We start from the raw sequence: 17,595 nt of genomic DNA on the forward strand, positions 1-17,595 counted from the left end.
TGGCAACAATGAATTTTACATGATCAAGGACGAAAAATACGTTTGGCACTACCTTGCGAAATTTAAAGGTGAAGTGTTATCAGTCAGCTGGAAGCAAGCAGTGGCGGCTAGTAGGCAATTCTATTAGAATAAACACGTGGAATTAGAAAGTGTACACAATGGTCGAATCTAGACCCCCAGGTCGACTCTAGACGGTTCCACGGTATTAATTTCCTTACAATTGTCCCGAATGCTAGGTTAAATTTCTGTAATCTCACAACATCTGTATCTTTACTGAATCCAAGATCATAACATAGAACATGTAATCTTTTCGCCAAACTTAAACGGTCTCAGTCCGAGCATATATTGCCACAAATTTTTATGTTTATGCATGTGGTCGTGTATTAATGGCACTATAATTTCAAGTACAACATTTCATAACTCTCTTATACTTACCGATGCTGGGCACGTGAACTCTCAGAAGTATTACAGTATTGGGAAAACATAATGGATGTTAAGGCACTTGCGAGGGACAACTACTAATTGCCCAATTTAAAAAGAAACGGCGTATTTACCACAGTCCAGCGACTCGGCTAATTTAGAACCATAATCAGATTTAACTTGAGAAAGAAAACGTGACAACGCTGTACAATTAACAAGCAAGCACCGTATGACTTATGTTTTGGGTCATTCATAGGTCTGAAAGGAGGATGTAACAGGCTGTGTAAGCTTGGCGACAGCTATAATGAAGTACCGTAACAGAAGGCAGTAAAGTGTCAATCTTGTATCAATCAATTTTTATTGTACGAAGACTAATAGATTTATTAATATTAGTTCACAAAAGTACAAACTTAATAATTTAAAAATGATCTACATACAAAAAGTAGTTATACATAATAAATACACAACTTCCTAAACTACTTAATCCATCACATATCTCAGTAATTTATTGGTTCAAACTTGCACTTACGTCTGGCCAGTAAAAGTATCAATCTTGTGTGTCTAATAGTAATTTATGGTAGGCCTATAAGAAAGTAAAGTTAGATTTTATTTGTGAGTGGAAAGATAATTTTCACGAGGGTATCAAATCTGTTTACTCTCGTGTGCTACACATTATTTTATCCATTACTAGTATCTAAATATAATTTAAATTGTACACGTTTTCTTTGCAAAGTGTTGTCTGAGAAGAAGTTATAAACGAAGGAACGTATTGATTTTATTATTGCTAATGTGTTGGTTGTCATGGAAAGAGTGACTTAAAAACTTTTAATTCAATACTGTGAATAAAGTCATTGTTTAGGTTGCTAAGGACGGTGAAAGAAAGACCAGTTTAAATATGTCACGGATAAAAATATCTTCAACATCACATTAACATAGATTTTCACAAATTAACCGAACTGTAAGAATTTTCTATTGTAAATAAATTATAACAAAAATTAATTGCTAAAATCCTCAATCTTTTCGCATTACGAAATCTTTTATAAATGCATAAGTAATTTTGTAATTCATTAGGAAATATGAACTTTAATAATCACAGTGTTGCCAATCTGGTGCTTTTGGCACTAGATCTGGTGTTTTTTAAGTCGTCAGGTGCCAAATTTAAATAAATATCGCCTTAGCGTAACTATAGTGCTTTTGCAGTAATTTTAGTGCGTAATCTGGAGCTATTAGAGAAAAGAAGAAAAATACTGAGAAAAGATAGATTCGTTGACTATGCAAGAAAAAATATTAGTTATAACGGAAACCAGTCTTCTCTTAAAGAATAACCACAGTTCACGGCCTCTACGAACCTTGAGTTACGCCAGGAGCGATGTGAAGGGGCTTCCCTGACTGGAATCCCAGTTCCCTTGAATGCGTGTAGTGGGTAGGGGTAAGCTGTAACTATCGTACACATAACTTAATTATTTAAATCAGTCGAATCTTGCCTGTCTTGGGTCTTGAGGTTCTATGGTTGAGTCTCGGTCGCACCAAAGTTAATTTCTATTTGTTAAAAAGTTTAATGTGTTACAGTGATTGTTTTAAATGTGTGATAATATTGTAATAGTGAAGTGTTGATTTAAGCAGGGAAAACAATTAAAAATAATTATAACAATTCGTTATCACGGGGAAGACGCAGTATGCTCAATGAGTGGCGGAACCATTTAGCAGTAACGTCAACCTGTTTTACCGTAAAAGCCAATAGATAAATGAGGAATCGAAATTGGTGGAGGGGAAAATGGAACTTTTTATTGCAAAACACTGTTCAATTCAAAAAATAGACCATCTCTGATCTATGCAAATCTGTTTTTCTGATAAAGAAGCAGTTGATCTTAAGCTCCATCGCACAAAGTGCACTGCAATTGCATGTGATGTATTGGCATCACATTTTGAACAATAATGATAAATAATTAGTCGTTATAGTGTTTACTTTCAACAGTGACTAGCAGCTTATATCTTGATGTTCTTAATTGTACTTACTGCAATGACATCTGACTTATGAACCGGCCAAGCACGTAGAGTTGAATTCCGTGAAGTAGTTTGGAGATGATTCATTTTATGAATCCGCCCTACTAATGATATGTTTGTTAGTTGTAGCAACTGCGGTCAGAACAAGGAACGGCACTGACCTACGACAATGGTTCCTTGAAATATAGGCTTAGTTACTGAACAAAATTTAAAATGGTCTTATCACATTACTTATCTTTGTAAGAGGCTCGTATAAAACAATATGTAACTTTTTAAATCTTTAACGTTACTTGCACATTACAGTTCTGTATAATATATACTTAGTCCATTTTCAGTCTATTAATTTAGTCCTTTTTCAGTCTATCATTCAATACGGCATTATTGTTTGGGGTAGATCACAAAAACTAATCTTAATTCAGTAAATGTATTACAAAAACGAACAATTAAAAATTTACTTAAAGAAAAGTTTTGATTATACAATTACCTATATTAATTTATTCTCAATATAATATATTTAAAAATGCACAAATTTATAAATTATTTGTTGTATCATAAAAATCGAAATAAGTACAGTATACAGTGCGTTTCAAAAGTCACACATATTTTCTGCTACAGCTAAATGGAAATGGTTTTCGAAAAACGCTCGGACACGTCAAACAGTATATTTTAAGGGATACCTTTTCACGGAAACAAACTTTTCTTGATAATGTTGTGACGTCATCAGAAACATTTTTAAATGACACTCTGTATTTTTCTGTATAGGCTACAATCTAAAACATTTTATTATTCTCCATGGTTACGCAAGCTATCAATTTTGTTTTATACAAATGGCAAAAAAAATAATAATTTTAATTTTTGAGATCCAAGGGATCCAAAAACGGGAAAATAAGTAAGTTACATTGCGTTACAAAAAATAGACTCTTTATAAATGAAAGACATAGTTTATAAAAAATATTCAAGATATTCTTCTTTTATCCCCCCTATAGGCTCTAACTTTAGTACGTAAAGTTTCTTCATAAAATTTAAACATGGGAAAGCTGCAAACAGTGTTCCATGCTTTTTACTTATCTTGTACTAAGGTGCTTCAAAAAATAAGGTGACAAGGGCTCTCATAGACAAACTTAATTTCACAGGCAGATATACTGATACACAGTAGTAGGGCACTGGTACGCATTACTTTTCAATATAGTCACCATGCTTGTCCAAACACTTGTTCCAACGGTAGACCAAGATATAGATGCCGACATAGAATAAATCTGCGTCAAGTCCCTGAAGCCAGGTCATGACGGCTTGCTAAACGGTCCGAAGAGATGAAAATCACTGGGTACAAGCATCCATGTCATGGAAACACGCATCGTCCCCACCTCGCAAAAAAATTCCGAACAGCTCCATCCGCGAAGAAACTTATGGCAACGGCCTTTTGGGACTACATGGTTGATTTCTTCACCAGGGAAGCGACAGTAAATGCTGCCAGTTGTTGTCATACGCTGGTGCGTTTATGGGAGGCAATTCGCAGAAAACGACTTGGACTTCTCTCAACAGGTCTCGCGTTGCTGAACAACAACGCCAGACCACACACAGCCAACAACATGCGTGAATTGTTAGGTACTGACCCATCCTCCCTACAGCCTCGACCTGGGATCCAGTGATTTCCATCTTGTTACTTTACTTTTTGAAGCACCCTGGCACATGTAAATGAATTCGTACTGACTGTTACACTACTTAATTTAAGCAACGTGATGAAGTTTCATATGTGTAACGCATCTAATAATTTTAAATTTGAAACATGACTTCTATATTCAGTGAGTCCTGTTTAATCCGGAAAATTACAGTTTAACAAATTCTCTAGTAATATTTTTCTTATAATAGCATTAATATCTAGTATTAATAATAGAGTATTTTCTTCACAGGCCGAAATATTATTTTATTTTATTCTCTTCTCGTCACAAATATTTTTATCCTTGAGAACCGAATTTTTTCCTTGACGTAGTGTCACAGGCCAGCCAATGGTGCTCCTCCATACTTCCCACGCAGGGTGCGAATTAAATATTTCTCCAGGTGGGACATTAACATTTTAATTATCAATAAAAATACTGACCATAATAATAGCATGTTGATCGACTCATATTGTTCTCACGCTCAACTTATATTCAAGAAGAAATGAGAATCTTTGTTCTGTACAGCACAGTAACTTAGATACATATCTAAAATAAAATACGAAAACTCCTTGAAGGCAGGGACATATTAATACCTTTTGAGTGGGGGACACCAAATACCACACAGGGAAACGATCCCCGGCATCTCTCTCGTCAATTCGCTCCCTGCTTCCCAGTTTCGCATACAAATTCTAGGCTCTCATCAGTGTCCGACGATAGATTCCAGTACGACAGCTCTCGTTCTTTTCTAATTCATCAATTGTTCTGAAAGATAACCAATAGATAATCTCCTTTCTATAGCCCCATCCCTCCTCAACATGTATTGGTTGTAAGTTAAACCCACCCCATTTAAAATTTGATGTCCAGTCCTGGAAGATATCAGCAACTTCTAATAACTGAGCCGGCAGATACTGTTTCCCCCTCTCTTGGCCTTCACTAGTGACAGAGCCAATACGAAGCTCGGAAATTTTTTATGTTTCCACATTTGAAGCAGTGCAAAAAACACCAAGAAAACTCCCACCGCATTGAATACAGTAAAAACTTTAATCTTACTCAACTGTACAAAGTTACTGATTCATTTCATAGTCACAATTCAAAGCTCTCGACACCGGATATTGGGATAACTGGACAAGTCAAGAAAGTAAAACACAGAAAGAAGTGGCTGTCATGTTCTCCTTTACCTCCCTTTGTATTACCGAAATCCATATAGGTGAGGGCTTTATCTTGTGACCAATACTAGACACGCCGTCCACAGACACAACGTCCAATCATATTGTTTATATCCACACATTCTGTCCCCCTTTTTCAAAGTCATAATAAGTATATTTCTGGATTCACCCATACGTGCTACATGCCCTCCCATCTGAAACGTCTGAATTTCATGGTCCTAATTATGTCAAGTGAAGAATAAAATGCATGCAGTTCTGCGTTTTTGAGTGTATTATTTAAAGATATAATTAATAAATTCAGTGATTTTTAGTTAGTTTTTTAACGACGCTGTATCAACTACTAGGTTATTTAGCGTCGATGAGATTGGTGATAGCGAGATGGCATTTGGCGAAATGAGGTCAAAGATTCGCCGTAGATTACCTTGCATTCACCTTGAGGTTGGGGAAAACCTCGGAAAAACCCAACCAGGTAATCACCCCAAGCGGGGATCGAACCCGCGCTCGAGCGCAACTTCTGACCAGCAGGCAAGCGCCTCAACCGACTGAGGCACTCCAGTTGCAAATTCATTGATAAAACATTTTTTTTTACAATACACAATCATTACCATCACTTTTTCAGAAAGGAACTTCATGTGTGTAAATATAAATTTGCCTTGCTTGAAAGGCAACTTCTTCTTCTCATGTGTATTGCAGGTTATCATCATACTGGGCGTTGTATCCGTTATGTATGGTCAACGGTACAGCGATTCGCAGGCCATGGAGCAATACTGTATTTCAAGGATGAAACCTATGAACACTTCCGAAACGCTACGAAAATTAAATGGGAGTAGTCTATACAACTGCAAAACCTGACTTTTTCACAATTGGATTATGTCCGTGGTGATTGTACTGAAACAGACAAATGAAGTAATTTGAAAGTTATTCGATAGTTCCTTAACCAGTTAACTAAGAGCTAGGATCTACCTATATGCATTACACTATCGATCTTTTCCTATCTTTGATAGAACAATTGAAACTGAGAAAACCGTTTATTTCAAATGGTGCAAGGTCCGTTATTTTCCTTATCTGTGAAATCCATCACTGAACCCAGATGTAGAGGTACACACAGTCTGCTGTAGGTTATCTTACTCTGGCGAATTGAAAGGCTCCATTACGTTACCCGCACCGCGCCATCACAGCGTGGGGTGGCCCAGGCGCCTGATAGACTGGGTTTCACATCGACATACTTTGCAGTGGGCTGATATATGAGCGGGCAACCACTTTGCCGGAAACTTGCACCTCTCCTACACAAACTATCCTGCATCAATGGCACTGGCATCCAAGTGGATCCATTCAGCGGAAGATAGAAGACAGTACGATGCAAATCAATACATTGCATGAATACGTTAGTTATCTGTGTGTGGAATCGAGGTCGGAACGGGCTAAACAACCCAATTTCTGAAAGTAGATTACGATTATTGTTGTTGCTGTTATTATCACTATTATTACTGTGACAATTATAATATGTTTAACTGAGGGTAAGGTAAACCTTTGCTGGTATAACTGTACTATATTTCAATATTTTTCCTCATAATTTATAAGTCCTCCGAAAATAAAAATTGGCATGTTTAATATACTCTATCTGTACATAATTAAACAATTTCAATGATTTTGAAACCGTAATAATTAGTTTTTCACAGAACTGCACGCATTGTATTCTTCACCTGACATGATTAGGAACATTAAATCCAGACGTTTGAGATGGGCAGGGCATGTAGCACGTATGGGCTAATCCGGAAATACATATAGAGTGTTAGTTGGGAGGCCGGAGGGAAAAAGACCTTTAGGGAGACCGAGACGTAGATGGGAAGATAATATTAAAATGGATTTGAGGGAGGTGGGATATGATGATAGAGAATAGATTAATCTTTCTCAGGATAGGGACCAATGGCGGGTTTATGTGAGGGCGGCAATGAACCTCCAGGTTCCTTAAAAGCCAGTAAGTAAGTAAGTAAGTAATAATTAGTTTTTAATTAATATGATTTTTGGTGTATTGTGTTCAACATCACAGCGTCTATCTGCTAACTCAAAAAGTACTTAAAATATGAAGCTTTAGAGGCATTTATAGTTCTACCATGTAAACAACATACTCTAAAATCTTTAATGTAGAATGTATATTTCATTTAAAGATTACTTTTAAAATACATATATTTTAATTCAGAATGAAATAAATATTGCAATTTTTAAAATAAACCATATATTTTACATTAACGATTTTAGAGAATGTTGTTTATATGGAGAAACTGAACTGTAATACGTCATAGTAGCAGATTTATGACGCGTCAGCTGAACAGCAGGAAAGGAAGACCAGAAAAGTAAGGTCAGTGAGATAATATATAAACAAAGGAGATGTCTGGATTCGGCAAAGAGTGGGAGTGAAGAAGATGTGATCGAGCCTTCAACTAGCAATGTTTCGAAAAGAGGTAATCAGAGTCCGAAGAGTTATAGTTTAAGAAGTTGGTGCTTAAAAAGAAAGTTATAAAAAAGACAGAGGACAATAAGCCAGCAGATAAGAGTACAAACGTCAATAGTGAGGAAGAATAAATAGTGGGTGAAGAAGGGTGAACAAAGTGAGAAACAACAGTGAAGTAAAGAATTATAATATTAAAGATCAAGTGAAATAGTGTAATAAATAAATGAAAAAGGGACAACATAGTGAAAATCGAAACAGTTTTTCCTGCACGGAAAAATCATATGTACTTCGGTACGTTATAGTAATATATGTAATAAGCATAAGTTATCACTTCGTGATTCAAGACGGCGCCATGTTCCATCGGACCCCGGCCTCTTAGTCACTCATAATGAGTGCACCTCTGTACATAGTGTTGGACATTGTGCCACTGTCACATATTCTGTGACACAGTACATCAGGATAGGCCACCAAAGGGGAAAACTGAGAGGTGCAACTTAATCTGAGAGGGATTCAATCCGGCATCAGAATTTGAATCCGGTGTGGCTAAGTGGATAAAGCGTCAGCACAAAAGTTGAAAACCCGGATTCGAATCTCGGTGCCGGAAAGAATTTTTCTCCATTTTACCCATTCTTCACCATATGATAATGCAGAATTCCTGCACGAAAATACCATATGTACTTCGGTGCATCATAGTAATAGGTATAAGGCAATGGCGGGCATTCCTCAGTGATCTCAGACCTCAGCGAAGCATCAAACTTACCCCCTACCTTCCCCTTCCCCCACTCCATGAAAATACTGCGCGTGTACGTGGCGGATTACACTGGATTGCTGTACTTCGGAGCTTCATTAGTGATACAATATCATTCGCAGAATCATATGAATCGAGAGGATATCACACTTACAAGAAGGGCGGTTCTTTCATTTCTCATGTTTAGAATCAGTTACAAATATTCAGGACGCGAACTTAAATATGTACATTCTTAAAATAGACCACCTGTTATACGAGTTCAAAGAACGCAGATTCAGTGATTTTCAAAGGATGGAGAAAGATTTCAATATTTTTGCCACTCCTTTTCATGTTTAAATTGAAGATGTTATCCCAGAATTGCAGTTAGAGGTACTGGATTTTCAGAATTATGGCTTCTTGAAAGCAGAATGTGAAGGTCTACTGGGAGCTAATTTTTTAAAAAGATGTCCAGTACTATATATCCACTGCTTAGACAGTTTGCTTCAAAAATAATGAGTACCGTCATTTCCCATAACTATGGTCCTGGAACATAACTATTGTCCACGATAGAACTATTCAAATTTTGTACTCCATAACGTAGTACGTCGTTTATCTATATTTTCGCTGTACTGTAGTTTGAATTCAAGTCACTGCAGCTATCTACGAACGGTCTATGTTACTTCTACAGTGATCTTTGAATGGTTGTATCGTGGAGCTTAGTTGTGTTCCAGGACCATAGTTATGGAAAATGACGGTATGTATTCATCAACTGACCAATGCGAACAGCTGTTTTCTAAAATGAAATTTATAAAGTCTAGCCACAGTTCCCGCTTAAGCGATGCTCATCTCCTTGCGCAACTGAAAATAGCATGCACAGATATAAATTCCAATTTCCAAGAAATTGCTTTGAAAAATGATTAATTGAATATCACGTGAATAGACCATTCTAATTACATATGGTAGGTAGAAGTGTAGTGGCGCAACTGTCTGTAAATCCGTCACTGCACTGTAAGAGTGCACAGTAAGTAGTTGCCATTAAATCCTGTCTTGTGGGTTGCGTTCATTTTGCCCACCACTGGTATAAGGAAAGGAAATTTTGTGAAACTAGGGTAAGGAAAAAAATTAGTGTAGGACTAGAGCAAAAGTATAAATGAAAGTGTACAGAAGATAAATAATACATGAGGACAGGTAATGCCTATTAGTGCAAGAATGACTTACAGACTTTGTTGGAAGTGATATAGATGATTTTAAAATGAATGGGAAGTGTGGTGTAGTAGGGAACGAGTTCGTTAAAAATAGACTGAGTGTATGAATAAGACAGAGAAGAGTGGATGATCTTTTGTAGGTTATGATTACAATAGTACAAATAGCATTAAGAAAACACAGAAAAGGCACACGTCTGAGATGAGAAAAAAATAGTAAATACTGTAATTAGAAGATTATGGATAGCCCGTATACAGCAATGTGGTAGCGAATTAGAGCAAGTAACTATGCTGTATGATTATGGATATAAGGCGGAACTATACATGCATGATGCAAAATGTCATTAAAATATCTTAAGTACATTTCGAGTTATCAGGTAAATGCTCTCCGACTAAACAAAATACTCCACAAATTTTCACCATAAAAAATTCTTAGGTCTATTAGGTTTCCAAAAAACATTAAAATTTCCTACTGATGTACAAACAGTATAAAATATCGACACAATATATGTGGGCCTCACATAGCCCGGAGTTAGCAGAGTGTAGGTGTCTCCAAGAGACACACAGGGGAGAAGATTTACGAAATGCAACCATTCATGCTTGAGGATGGATTAGAATCCACCTTCGAACTCGGCATGAAAGGAACGTGTGGCATTAAAATCACAGAAATGTAAAATGCTTGCAAAGTGATAAGCAAGTTTGTGTATCTTTATAAATCGAAGGAAGCAACCTGAGAGTGACACTAGAAGAAGTAAGGAAACCAAACAGCCAGCTCCGGATGTAGCGGAAAGAACAACAGGATTCGAAGTAAGCTAAAAAGTAAAAAAAAAACTACAGTAACCTCTTAACTGAAACAGGGAGTAAAAACACATCCCCTTATTTTTTAAGCATAACATGCATTTTTCTCTTTAAAAAAATTGGTTTAAAATATAACTTCGTCTTATGCTCCGAAGGTCAGTAAATGCAATCCAGTGAGATAGCTACCATATTGATCTCACCCCACAACAAGGCTGCGAATAACGATAAATGCACTTTAAGGAATGTATTATATAGACAAATCTGCTTTCCACATCCTCAGTTCACTTGTTTTGTATTCAATAGCGACCAACAGGTGTAAGTTGGTCAAGTAAAAGTTACATCTGAGTGAGAGGTGACAATTGATTCCACCTGTATTCAAGTCTGTAATGTTTCAAATGTTATAAGCAATTATTGTTAGTGCACTACAGAAGATAGTACCCACGGATTATCCGAAGAAATATATTATCCGAAGTGACTCTGCCCCCTGTAGTTCGGATAAAAGTGATTCTGCTGTATTCCGAAAATTGTGCGCCGCATACAAACACGAAGATACTCGTAAGATACAGTGTCACTAAATGTGCAGTTCGAACTATTTCAGGAACACAACTCTTTCTTTCTACATCGATTCCCGGCAGGGTCAGAGATTTTCATGTAAAATTCTATCTCGGGACTTGGAGAGATGGCGGTGCACAACTTCTAATCACTAAATTGTGAACCAATATGCCTGGGTTAAATCCCAAATTTCTCCGCAGTGCATATGAAGAGAAGGCATATGTCACTGTTGATAGTGATTCGTCCGTCGGATGGGGACGTTAAGCCTGACGGCCTCCTTGGTGCTATTCAACAGGAGTACTATACTCCAACCAGGAGAAAGTCTCAGGGGAATTAGACGCAGCGGGTTATGTTGTGAATGAATGTTGATGTCATAAGATGTCATAAGGTCACACACATGGGCACACGCATCTTCATTGGCTAACTCTCAAAGTACAAACGATAATACTGATAAATACATATTTATACTAGTTACAAAATTAGATCACTGATAATCTCCTGGTCTTTTAATCCCTCCATTCAGGAAATAACATATGCAGAAGAACGCATGTTTTTTAAACTGACGTTATAACGATAATATTATCTATCTACTTCGCTCCAATAGAAGACGCAATAATAAGCACATTCCTTTCACAGTTACTGTCCTGGTTGGAGAGCAGTAGGCTACGTGCCGGCACCGAGTTTCCCCTTCTTCCTTCCTCACCTTTATCATCATCCTCATCCATTCCCTACACTACATTTACACAAACACTTACACATACACTCACCCTATTACATAACGTAACTCTTCACAGATACACGTCATGCACAACGTGGCCCGCCGAAGTGGTGTGCAACTTGAAAATGAGTCACAGTCCTGCCATCTATCCGCAGTATGCGGGACCCGATTCACGCAAGTGAAGTGGGTTGACATTAGACACACACACATAAATTTAGGTAATTACAGTGACTTCCTTTAAAATTCAATGCAACGGAAAATTTTGTATCAATAATCCGCCACTACGTGCTTTCTTTCGCAATGTAGTGTGGGTTTGTTTTCGTAGCCTGTCAGACACTGTCATTTTAGTAAGAATTGTACACCCACGCAAGACTATCTGCTCGTCTGATAAATACAGTGTCTACTGGTTTCACAGGGGAGAAAGAAGGAATGTAGATTCTGTGATCATATAGCTGTAGAAAAGTAAGAATGAATGGAATTTACTACTATTCTACTTTAAAACATTCTTACTTTATCGTAGGGGCTTCGCTTTGTGTGTATTATTCTTACGGTGAGTGCTTTTCACTTTACTCCACAAACAGAGTACCTGCTTCTATCTAGTGACGAATTTCCCTCTCCCTCCCAGCTCACCTCACAAGGATCAAAAGGTGATAAATAGGTGGTAGTTGTCACTTGACTAGTCAAACAAAGTTCAGGGACAACAAACAAATTCCCCAACCGGAAATTAAACTGGGGCCCTCTTACAGGTAATGTAATTGTCTATTAGATTTTACGCATGGAAAAAAGGCATCCTTTAATACCAGAGTTTCAGTTGGAATCCCGAGAACACGGCTCTTTGTTCTTTGGCAATGTGATTTTCAACGTCTTGCTAACCGTTTGCTGTTGAGATTTGACCCAGTCAAAGCTCGACTAGCCGATGGTTTCTCACAAAGAGGCAGCAGTCAGGTTTCGGACATCTTCCTATAAAATTTGTAGTAGATAAAAGGATTTTAAAACAAGTTTTCTCAAATCACTTCGATTTCTTCTGTCATTCTTATCTTATCTTTGTCCTCTTACCGTTGTTAACATAATCGTTCCTGAATAGCCTCTATAGTTAAAAGGAAGCATTTAAGAAAGAAATATTTATTACTGAAGGAATTCCAAATGGATTTCATTGCTCTACATTCTCTGTGACTATTATCCTACCAAGTTAACACAAACCGATGAAAAATTATGACATAGAGGGGATAATTACCGTAATTCCATGCATTGCGTGCTTCTCATTTCGACCCGTGATCCTAATACTTAGCACGCGACCTACATCGAGAAAATTCTAGAACTAATATTCTTCCATATTAACCACGCAGAGTATCGTGCATAGCTCTGCTACCTCAAAAATGTTTTCCTAAAAGTCCAGGACATTTGAAACAATACCACTAACTAAAACTATATATGTAGATTTTAATTCCTGAGCACACGAATTTTTATGTTAAAACGTTCCAAGTACTCTTATTTCTATGAAATTGCCAATTTAGAATCAATAAAAATTACATTTCTTGAGTTGATTGAGACATATAGGCTATTAAACAGAAAGAAAATTAATACAAATGTAATGTAATCAATATCTATCGAGTCAATGAAATTTAATTTTAAGTCCATCGAAACTGATTCAAAATATATTTACCTTGTGGATATTTTGATGACAGATATATCAATATTCTAGAGGTCTTAGGAAAAATACGTTATTTGGGAACGGAACTAATCCAATGATATGACTTCATCTGTGGTGGTGGTGGTGGTGGTGGTGGTGGTGGTGGTGGTGGTGGTGGTGGTGGTGATGATGTATAGACTACATACATATATAAGGTATCTGCCCGTTAGGTTCATCGGAAACAATCACAAAGGTCGAACTATATTCCCGGCGTAATAAAGGTCGGCCTCCGCGAATCATGCTAGCTGATAACCGGTTTCATATGCAATTGAGTTGTGAGTGTGGTGCTAGTTTGATACGTTCATTGCTCTGTGTGTGCGCTTCATTATGTAATATGTTGATATTTTATATAATATAAAAAATAATATTCATTTATGAGAGTTACCTATGTGAAAGAAAACATTTATAGAAATCATGCAATAGGAAATTTCGTCGTAATTACCCCGGACTATGATGTTTCATCATCACAAATAATATTTACGTTAGTGAAAAAGTGCGAATACTTGGTATTCTTATAGACAAAAAGTATACAAGATATAGGTCCAATCTTGTTACGAACAGAGGAATGACTTGACGACATAGGGTGTCGATTAGAAAATTCTTCTCAGATAAACTGTGCGATGATCAGCAAAGCAACAAATGTTTCTAAATCACTTATTGCATGAAAAGCTGAGAGAAAATTATTACGTTTCCGTTCACGGATCTTCGTGGTGAGTATTATTTTAATTACTTTTTGTAAGTGATTAATGTATGTCAGAAAAGTAACTTAAAATAGTAACATCCGAGCAACGTAGGGCAGGCGGAAAAACACTGCCGCGTCAACCACGCTGATAGACACCCATTATGCGTGAATTTTTTTTTTATTTTAGTAGGTTATTTTACGACGCTTTATCAACAGCTTAGGTTATTTAGCGTCTGAATGAGATGAAGGTGATAATGCCAGTGAAATGAGTCCGGTGTCCAGCACCGAAAGTTACCCAGTATTTGCTCATATTGGGTTGAGGGAAGACCCCGGAAAAAACCTCAACCAGGTAACTTGCCCCGACCGGGAATCGAACCCGGGCCCCCTGGTTTCGCGGCCAGACGCGCTAACCGTTACTCCACAGGTGTGGACTTGCGTGAATGAAGTGGCCATACTGCGTGTTGAAGTAAAAACAAAAATTTTAGATGCATGAAGGCCACAGTAGAGGATTTGATTTTCGTTTAAGACACGAGTACAGTATAAGTTCATTCTTGGAAATCCGTCATTTGTCCTATTAATATTAAGTAGAAAATTCCCAAATACAGATTTCGAGAAATGTCCTCCTGTGACATAAGTTTACATGAGACTATAGTAATAGGCCAATATGCGAGACAATTATTGTACTCATTATTCCAGTTCGAGTTGTATCATTTTTAACTAAAAGCTTCTTTGTATCGGTACAAAAACGCCATACAGGTTCTATTAGGTTTATGGGATGTGTAAGCATACGTGCGTATTTTATTTTCAAGTTCTTTGGTTTCCAAAAATATTACCATTTACTTCTCTTATGTTACAGCTATACCATACCCTCGTAAGACTAGACAGTACGCTGAAATAAATGTTTAATCACTGAATTGATCACTTTTTTTTCTAATCACTCTCATAATATCTTATTAAGGACGATTATATTTAATAAATAATTTGAAAACTATTTGGTTTATTACTTATAAATTTATGACCATCATTGCTTATTGCAGCTCAAACATTCTAGTTTTATTACTTTTATTCAAAATTCACAAAATCCCCAACAAGTTGTCGGTCTCTCACACGGAATCTATTCATTATGTTGACAGAGTATATCTCTTCAGCTCATTTTACAGTGACCGCCCTGTCAATGTCGTTTTTAATTATGTGTGTTATTTTTATCCAATGGTCCTCAAGTCATTTTACGAACTTTCGCCACAGCAGTTTCCAAGTCTGGTTGAGAAAGAAAGGGGGAAACACACCTCATAAAAAGTTCAGGACTGAAATGACTCCGGCTGACTACACTCTGTGAAGATCCGGAAAAAAATTACCACGACTGGAAGGCGGAAGAAAAACAAGAGTCAACGGTAGAAAAGCAAAAGACTTGATAGCAAAAATATTTCACTTCTGTATTCTTGTATTTTATGTTTGCAGCAAAACTGAATGAAAAAGGGAAAGTCATTCTAAACATCCTGAATTGGTATAGGACAGGGCTTCACAAATGCTCAAAATTGTACGCGCGCAAATAGTCGTGCAAGGGTGCAATGCAAGTAAAAAGAGTACAGCTGTGAGGTATCCAAATACATCTTCCGCTATTATTGCAGCAAGTCTAGGAGGCGGAACTAGACGACGGAGCCTGAGTCGAAAGGTTACGCAGTTCAGCGATCGATCTTCTTTTGTTCTAACCTTCAGAATTTTGTTATGTTTGATTAGGCTACATTAGACAAATAAAATCATAGGTTGGCACAACATGTAAAGATAATTATGTGGTATCGATCACTGAACGGAACTTAACTTTGTTTACTTTAAGTTTTACTCAACTTGTATATGTGAACGATTTTTTCTGTCCTCAAGTGTACAAAAACAAAATTGCGGTCGAGTATTTCAGATGCTAATTTAAACCATATTCTCAGGGTTTCTGTCAGTCGTACTATTGCTCCTGTTGTAACTGATATCATCGCAAAAAGAACAAAGAAAGGAACATCAATAGGCTACGTTTTGTGTTAAGTGTTATGTTTCTGTCAATAAAAAAACATTCAAATTACCTCAACATACTTCCTGTCAGACATTACTTAACAAAAACAAAAATTGTAAATAAATATGTAACTTACATTTATTTATTACGCTGTCACGTATACAATTTTCACTGACACCACCTCAGTAGACTGTCTTGTTAATGCACGTGCAGTGCACTCTGTGAAGCACTGGTATAGGAATAATGGTAGGTTCATCATAACGCAACGTGAGAAGAAACAAGTTACTAATCTTCTTCTTCTTCTTCTTCTTTATGAGTTGGTTTATTTAATCTATTCCGGTTCCATATCGTTCAAACCATCTCACCTTTTGAATAATTTCAAGGAAAAATTGTTCCGGAGCCGGGTATCGATCCCGGGACCCTTCGCTTAGCGCGCGAACGCTCTACCGACTGAGCTACCCCAGGAACTATACACGACACCGTCACAATTTTTCCTTTGTATCCACACAACTCACATGAGCTGACAAGACGCCAGAACTCAACTGTGAGTGTACACAAATACTGTGTGACTTTAAATTATGGCTTTCTGTTAACGTACCTCCAGTAACATCTCATCTTTTGTATGTCTAGGCTTCTTCTGTCTTTAGGTTGGTAATTTAGGACTACTGTACTTTATTTACTCCATCGTCGGTCATTTTACGAGTACCTGTGTGTTTCCTCCAGATCTGTCCTGTATGCGTGAATGGTTACATTCAGCTCATATATTTGAAGAGTTCGCGGGAAAAACGATGAATGTCACATTTCTGTTAAGGATTAGATAATGATCTAATTGAGTATATAACTGCAAGATGTAGCGTTGTTTCTATAGAAAATAAAGGAAAGGATTACTGTATTCGTGGTGATAATTCTCCTTTTTACCATTTTTCATAAGAACAACATTAAATTTCGTAGTGATCCATTGAATTAGGTAATGACAACAACCTTAACAAAACTGTGACATTCATCGTTTTTTCCCGCGAACTCTTCATTTCTAATTATTTCCGTAGTTCAGTATTTTCTTCCTTGTCATTTAGTGCCTACGGATCAAAGGAATATAAGTTTCATAGCTTGTATTGTGAAAATATGTTTTGCGGTTGTTATCCATGTTTATGATGCATAATAAGAATATACATTACCATAGATTACATATATATTACAGTCTTTCCGAGCTTTGTATCTTATCATGTTTTACTGTGTGGCCCAGATAAAAAGTAGTTCGCCTCCCGTTTGAATGCGAATGCGATATTTTGACTACTTGAAATTCCATTATCATATTCTATCGTATTGCATCATAACGAAATGAGTAAACAGCTACAACAATGCACAATTTGATGCAATAATCGATTGTTGGCATTATTCCTGTCAGTATTTCTTCAGTCATCAGTCGAATTACATTATCTGTTCGCATTCTGCAAAATTACTTACTCGATACAAGAAAGAGTGGAAATTGTGGAAGCGTATGTGAGAACACGTTCGATTAAGGAAACC

At 36.9% G+C, this 17,595-nt stretch overlaps 1 protein-coding gene and 1 non-coding gene across 5 annotated transcripts in view; both read right to left on the reverse strand.

Annotated features, from left to right (window-relative positions):
* The window catches only part of LOC138706004 (uncharacterized), an 843,117-nt gene that overhangs the window by 723,734 nt on the left and 101,788 nt on the right, over nt 1-17,595 (reverse strand). The window lies entirely within an intron of this gene.
* Nucleotides 16,461-16,534, reverse strand: TRNAS-GCU (transfer RNA serine (anticodon GCU)). Its single transcript has one exon. It is a non-coding gene; the product is annotated as a tRNA-Ser (tRNA).

The sequence above is a fragment of the Periplaneta americana genome, chromosome 9, assembly GCF_040183065.1.
Source record: "Periplaneta americana isolate PAMFEO1 chromosome 9, P.americana_PAMFEO1_priV1, whole genome shotgun sequence".
Taxonomy (NCBI): domain Eukaryota; kingdom Metazoa; phylum Arthropoda; class Insecta; order Blattodea; family Blattidae; genus Periplaneta; species Periplaneta americana.